We start from the raw sequence: 7,344 nt of genomic DNA on the forward strand, positions 1-7,344 counted from the left end.
GGTTGATATAGTGATGGTTGGCAAAGGATAGCGTGTCCTGTGCAGCATATCACACGAGAGACAAAACTGGGTGAAATCCTGGCCCCACTGAAGTTGGTAGCAGAACTTGAATGGAAGTAATTTCATTAATTACAGTTGTAAACCATAGGGAGACAAGCATACTACTAAATAAATGTAATTTTAATACTAGGCACGAGTTCAATAAGACATTAATTAGAAGTATGCGTTAGGAGAATGCACTTTGTTAACACCAAACGAGCTTAGCCCACGGCTACCACTGAGGCAGGAGCTGTGGGAGCAGCAGTACAGTACAACAGACACAGCACTACTAACGTGGCGCCAGAGCAATGGTCACTACACAGACAGTGGCTCTGGCAGCTCCAAAAGTTTGCTGCGAGATGAGGAACCGCTCCTGAGCTCAAAAATGGGCCGTGGTCTTTCTGTGACCGCATTTACTGTACCTGCTTGCAGATGTCAGCATCATTCTTGAAATTAAATTTGCAGATATATCAGGTATCACAGGTTAGACTAAATACTTGAGAAAAGGAGCCAAGATAATATCAGTTTTATGAACTTAATTAAATTTCCATTCCTTCCCAAGGGAAAATGCATTGTTTTCCAGTAGCTTTTAGACTATCAGCCTAATCTGGGGTGCATTGCCTCAATACACTTCTCTACTGAACTCTAGGTATTTGTGATCAGTTTGAACAGAGTTCACTATTTCTTTGATCTGAGCTGTATGGCTTTGCTGATGCATAAACTCTAATTAACCTCCAAAAATTTCAGTCCCATGGAGGATTTCGCTTGCTTTGCAACCTGCACATTTAACTTGCATTTGATTACAATAGGCTAAAAACAATACTCTGAAGTTATTTTAGCATCTTTTCTACTGTCCTATGGAGGACTGCCTATCAGATATTTACGTTAGCATTATTGTATGTGATGATGACCAGGCACGGTGCTCAGTTTGCATATACAGCGATTTGTTTGACCTCCTTTGCTTTGGCTAATAACCAAATCTTTTCTAAGTATTTAATCGCACCTATCAGATTTCAGGGAGGTGTTCACTGCATTCCCCACTGGAAATAAGAATAACTCATGTAGGTAGGGTACAATATGCTCTCTTAAAATGATGCCTAAAACACTGACAAAACTAATGATATCTACTAATGACTAAACCCAAAGGTAAACTAATAAGAGGCATGACATACTAGCTAGACATACAACGTAACAGCCAAGCAGCATCTGCCAATTTGACTTAAGGGTATTTTTTTTCTTACATCAAGTAATTAATCTAATGTTACTGAATATACTCCATGTCTAGGGTGCCAAGCGACTCTTCAGAAGTTCATATAGACCATTTTGATGTAGCAGCAGAGAGAGCAAAGGCACTCAAAACACTGAATAGCAGCAGGATTGGGGGAGTGGAGTGTTTCCCAGCAGAGCTCTATAAAAAAAAAAAAAAAAAAAGCAATTTGATAAACCCAATTCAAAATAATTCTATTTATTACTATTATAAAAGCATAGAAAGTTTCAGAGAAATCTTTTCCTATTAGCCCCCTTCTATTATGTAGACACCTCTGATGTTAAGAGATCATGCGCACATCTATAGTACACATAAATCAACACGTGTTCAGTTTTCAAGTGATAGGCAGGATCAAAAGTATAAAGCATTTACGTGGTTCCACTTTTACTCATTTTTGTTGATAATACTGCCATTTATTATGTTGCACATGTATTCTCAAACATTTATTGATACAGGAAATCTGACAGATACCTCACAGTATAAACAACACTCTCAGATTTCTACAATACATATAGGAAGAAACCAGTAGAAACTACAAAGAGTAAAAGTGCTTACCACTTGACTGCCACCTGAGGAAGATGAATTCTGAAAACAAACAAACAAACAAGTCTAGAAGTGTTCCCACTCAATGGTTTAGAACACAGTTTTGCCTGTGATCGACAAAATTTTAATAGCTTAACCTACCACAGCATAGTTTTAAGTTGTTCAAGAGGAAAACAGCTTTGCGTAAATAGTTTTAGTTACACACTCTTATCTCATCTTACATATGAAAATTTCAGCTAAAATTGGTGAAAAGCCAAAAAGCCTATTTTTGTCTCATTTCATTATCCTATTCCATACAGAGTTTTCCATCCCTATAATTGAAAGGGGATATTAAAAATTGATGAGTATTGAGGGGGAAGGGGAGAGAAAGTCCAAAACCAGTGAAAAACTCAATCTAGCTTAAAAAAAAAAAAAAAAGTGAAGGATTAACTACCCAGAGTCTATAACCATCTACACAGGAGAACAGGCATTTAAAAATAGAGGGCAGCAAAAAGTAACAAGGCCACAACTGGAATGTGAAGCAAAACAGATTCAGATTTAAAATGTAACTGGTATTGAAATAGCTTTCCCAGGCTGAGGCAGTATTTTCCACAGCAGTTTCTTTAAATATGCTCTAATGTAAATGTAATTAATACAGAATGTTCTCTTCAGACCAAATTATCCCGAAATTGCTCTATCCTATCCACCACCCAGGTTCTTTGTTTACTAAGAAAAGAAGATGAAAATGCTGTGATGAAAGTATCCTTACCGGTTTCCCAGAATAAGTGCTTCCTGAGGAAGAGAAGCCCTGTGAAATAATTATAAATCATTTATTTCTGATGTATGAGACTCCTCGTGAATTGTGTCCAAAGAGCACATAGCAGTCTTGAAAATGCCCTAGATAGTAGTAGTTTTGATACTGACTTTGATTTTACCATTTTCCTTGCTCTTTTTTTCCCTATTTTAACTGGATGGTCTCAAGTAAGCATAGCTATGTCCTCTTTATTCCATGACAAGTTTCAGAGGATTTTCAAAGCAATATATTATTGACTGAACTACAAAGTTTGAAACTGAAACATTTATCCTTATTTAAATACATAATTCTTAATAGAATGTTCCAAGCATGTTCCTATAAGTAACAGAATATATGAAAAACTTTGCTATAAGAGGAATGAATGCTGCCTCATCCTAAGGCTCAAGTTTCAACAGAATATTCCTATTTTTATTGGTCAGTTTTCTCAGACACTTACTGTTATAACAATTTTAAATTTCAGCATCATTATTGTTACCTATTTTAAATACCAATATTCACATTTCTACCTTAGTTGTGGTATACTGAAAGAATAATATCCTTACTGGTTTTCCTTGATGACTGCCTCCTGAGGAAGATGAACCCTGAAAAAAGATACCCGTTTTCAACTCTAAGCCTATTTGTACTTCACTACATTCTTGCTATTTGGAATAAAGGACCAGAGGAGAATGAACACTGTCTTGTGTCCAGTCATCCAAAAATCCTGGAGAAAAGCTTATCTGAAATACAAATATTTAACATCTTTCTGTTACAAGTATTCTTTTGAATGATGTACTAGAGTATTTAATTCAAAGTTCTCAAGAAAAAAGAGCCGTTTTGTAGTTATGATGTGTTTAATATATAGAAAGGAAAAAAATAAGGTCCAACTAAACATTAATTCACATAGATCAGACTACAGTTAGATTTAGGGGGGGGAAGGGGAAAGCAAATGTTAGAGTCCTTTACAGCCCTACTTGAAGAAGGCTCTATTAAAGAAAGTAACTGAAAATACCCGTGGATACTGAAAAATGAAGATGTTCTACAAGAGTCTTATTCAGTTTTCTGGCAAAGTTGCTCTGCTTATTTGAATGGCATTGCCAAGAGGATATCTTACAAGCATTGACTAAGAAACGCCATCAAATATGGCACACAAAATGTCTCACTTTTATGAGTCAGGTATAAGAACATGTAACATTTGTGCCCACTTTTTAATAGCAGGTGGATGCATCTTGTTTTCTATAAGAGAAAAGCTAAAACATTGTGTGTGCTTATTTATATCTCCTGCCATTGAATGACAACAAAAGCAAGGTCTAAATTACATAGCAAAAAAAAAAAAGTGATCTGAAATGGGAGAAGATGAATATATGCATAGTCAAACATCAACTATTATTTCCTTCAAAAAGAAAAAGAATTTTCTTCAAAGCAAGACAGAAATACTTCAGACAAATGCATATAAAATAAATGAAAATGTGAGCCCTGAGCACAAAGTGTATGATTACTGGGAATTTAAACAGAAATAACTGTTCAGAAGTCCCTTACAAACAAAACCAACAACAACAACCAAACCACAAAAAACCCAACTCACAAAACAACCAAAACCCAAAAGGGATTCTGTAATCTCATTCTGTGATTACTAGAATCAGATGACTAGAAATTCAGTTACAGCGTAAAATGCTGGCTCAAAACTATTGAACTGCGTGAAAATAAATATTGCGTTTGCATTTATTGAGATTATCCCAGATAAGTAAATCATGTGACACTTTGCATATTTAAGTAATTCTCAGAAAAATGTTTAGTCCATAACTGACTGGATATAATTTTTCTTAACGGGTTTATAAGAAAAAAGATAAATTTGAATTCTTTTACTTACTGGTTTACCATGTTGTCTGCCTCCAGAAGGATATGAGCCCTGTAAGAAGTCAAACATCTATTAATTGAATGAAAAAAATCTTCTATTGCTGTCTCGAGACAATTTGTGCAGTACTTCAAATGAACTTATTTGGATGTTGTTTAAACAAAAAGAACCTGGGGTACCTAAAACGTAAGCTATCTACTGTACACCAAAACAAGGGCAATTTGTTATTCTGAATCAAGAAAGCAGTGTTACAAAATACAGCATAGTGATTATAGTTTTACACAAAGCAGTAATTCATTGTAACCGGTTTTTTTATTCAGCTTGCTGAAACAGATTTAATTTATATTTCCTCATCTATTTAAGCTTAGTAAAATGGCCAAATGAATGTATCTTTCAGCATCAAATAACTGACCTGATCCAAACAGTACAGGGAAAGAGTTAGGAGTGATGGGATGGGAAGAGAATATACTCACCTGCCCACCGTACTGGCTGCTTCCTGAGGGAGAAGATCCCTATTAAAAAAAAAAAAATCATAGGAAACGTAAGAGCTTAAGCATTGGCAAAATAACAGCAGTTACTTTTTTTTTTTTTTTTCCCCTGGGCAGAATGAAACATCACAGAAGGACCTTTTGACAGATTATCTCAGTAGGAATCTGGAAAGTAGATTAATCTAGAAAGATACAGTGATAGACTCCTGACTCCATTCTGCTAAGTTCCTTAACAGTTGAAAGTAGTAAATTTGGCAAACAGTCACAAACCACCTGCTAAGACTATTATTTCTGTGTATTTATGTCAGAGAAAGTGTCTTTAAGTATGCCTCTGTTCAAGTTAAAAAAACAACAAAACAAACAAACAAAACAAAAACCCAACCTACTTATTTGTGATTTTCTGTTAGGTCAACTGTGTTCAGAGAGCATGATGTGTATTATTGTAAGAGCATCCTTATTATTCCAAATAAGTAATTTGGAAAAATTTGTTTTGCAGCTTTTAAAAATCCTCTCCATACTACAAGAAATGATCTTCTTAATAGAGTCATACTGAACTCAAATGAAGAGTGAAACATTGCAAACAGAGTAATACTAATGAAAAATATGTTCCAAATTCTCATTAGACAGTCATCCATTACATCTGTTAATTATTTAGGCGAGTAAGATTTCTTGATCAGTGACAAACTACTGCATCTACAAAAGATACATAGGGAGCTGCTTATGGTAAGAGACTTGAATTGCAGCTGAAGATGAGGAAAGTAGTAGTATTATGGGTAACATGCCAGAATTTATATTTTTAAATATAAAAATATTGGTATATTTTGTATCAAATTTTCAGGTAATTAAACAAATGCTAAAAAAAGTAATTTCAATATAATTGAGAAGTAACACAGAAAATAGATTTTGAACTGGTGTCATAGCAATGTGAAACTGAAACAAAAATGGTTAATTAAAATTATCACTTGAGATAAGAGGCATTTGGAGGTAAAACAATTGAAATTATGATCTATGCAGTTTCTTTAAATTGAAGTTTATTCATGCTACTCCATTTCAGTTACTGAGAAACGGTCCCTGTTTTCAGGTATTTATTGAGAGTAAAATGACTGAAAAACTGACCGGCAGTACGTGCACTGCATTATATTTTTCATTTAATAAATAGCAAGTAGGAAGAAGATTTTGAAAAGAAAGAAAAGTTGCTTGCCTGTCCACCATACTGACTGCTTCCAGAATACGAAGAACCCTGTAAAAAGAATGTGAAACTTCTGTAAATAATTTTTTTAAATACCACCTGGCATCAAAAAACCTGGACCTAATCTAAACAATAGTTGTGACACTGATTAACTTGAAAAACTTCACACAGTTATTAATGCAGTATCCACACATCATATTAGCAGTTTATACAGTTTCTACAATCAGATGAACCTCGTGAATTATTCTTCAGTATTTTTTTGAGGTAATGTACAAAGTAAAATCTTGGCTCTAGTATATAGAAAGATATAACTGAAATTTCAAGAGTGATTCCATAAAAGCCACATGCACTCTCTGGAATTATTGTCCCTATCTCTATGACTAAACTGAACCCAATATTTAATGGCTTCTGGGCAAATATGGCAACTGAGCTATGTTTATTCCTGAGGAACTAATTTGTGTAAATGTTAAAGAAAATTGCCTACCTGTCCACCATAGTAGCCGTTTCCTCCAAAAGAGCCCTGTATTAAACCAAAATAGCAATGTTTACTCTGTATTAAATTCAATGTCATATAGAGGAAAAATAAGAGAACATATTGACCTATTGCAATGATCAAGTCATTTACACTATTACTAGGATACCTTTCTATTTGGTGGATTAAACAAGTAAAGGATTTAGTTTTGATTCATCCTTATTCCTTCAGATTATGTGCTTGCAAAAAGAAGTAAACTGATAATTTATATATTGTTTTCAGCACTTCTGATTCTCAGAAGTGGCATATATAGCATGAGTGGTATACTTAAGGCCATTTGGTTTTGCTTGATTGCATAATCTCAAAAAGAGAAGTAGTTATCTAAACAGTTTTGACTATACTGAGACAACAGATAACTGAATCCTCCCTCAAAAGTAAAATTACCGTAATTTCAGCAAAACAGTGGGGTTTCTGATTTTTTTTTAAGTATTTACAAAAGTATAGGGAATATACTAATTAGGAAAATGGAGATAGCTTTAAGTTTTTTAAATGCATTGGTCTGCTCCCACTTAGAAGCATTTGGGGCCAAGATTTTAGATTTAGGTTTCATTAGTTCAATTATACTGTTAATAACCGTGATAAGAGCAACATTGTTACACACACGTCCAAAACTCAGCAGATATACTATGAAATATTTGAGAAATATATTCTTAGAAAAGTCC

The 7,344-nt window shown here is 34.3% G+C and overlaps 1 long non-coding RNA gene across 1 annotated transcript; it reads right to left on the reverse strand.

Moving 5' to 3' along the window:
• Positions 1 to 1,313: 1,313 nt before the first annotated feature.
• LOC129209737 (uncharacterized) lies at positions 1,314 to 4,530 on the reverse strand. The gene is made up of 5 exons (XR_008578181.1): positions 4,489 to 4,530; positions 3,185 to 3,223; positions 2,598 to 2,636; positions 1,862 to 1,891; positions 1,314 to 1,447 (listed from the first exon to the last, which is right to left on the reverse strand). It is a non-coding gene; the product is annotated as an uncharacterized LOC129209737 (long non-coding RNA).
• Between the last annotated feature and the right edge of the window lie 2,814 nt (positions 4,531 to 7,344).

This window comes from Grus americana, chromosome 8 (genome assembly GCF_028858705.1).
Source record: "Grus americana isolate bGruAme1 chromosome 8, bGruAme1.mat, whole genome shotgun sequence".
Classification (NCBI taxonomy): Eukaryota; Metazoa; Chordata; class Aves; order Gruiformes; family Gruidae; genus Grus; species Grus americana.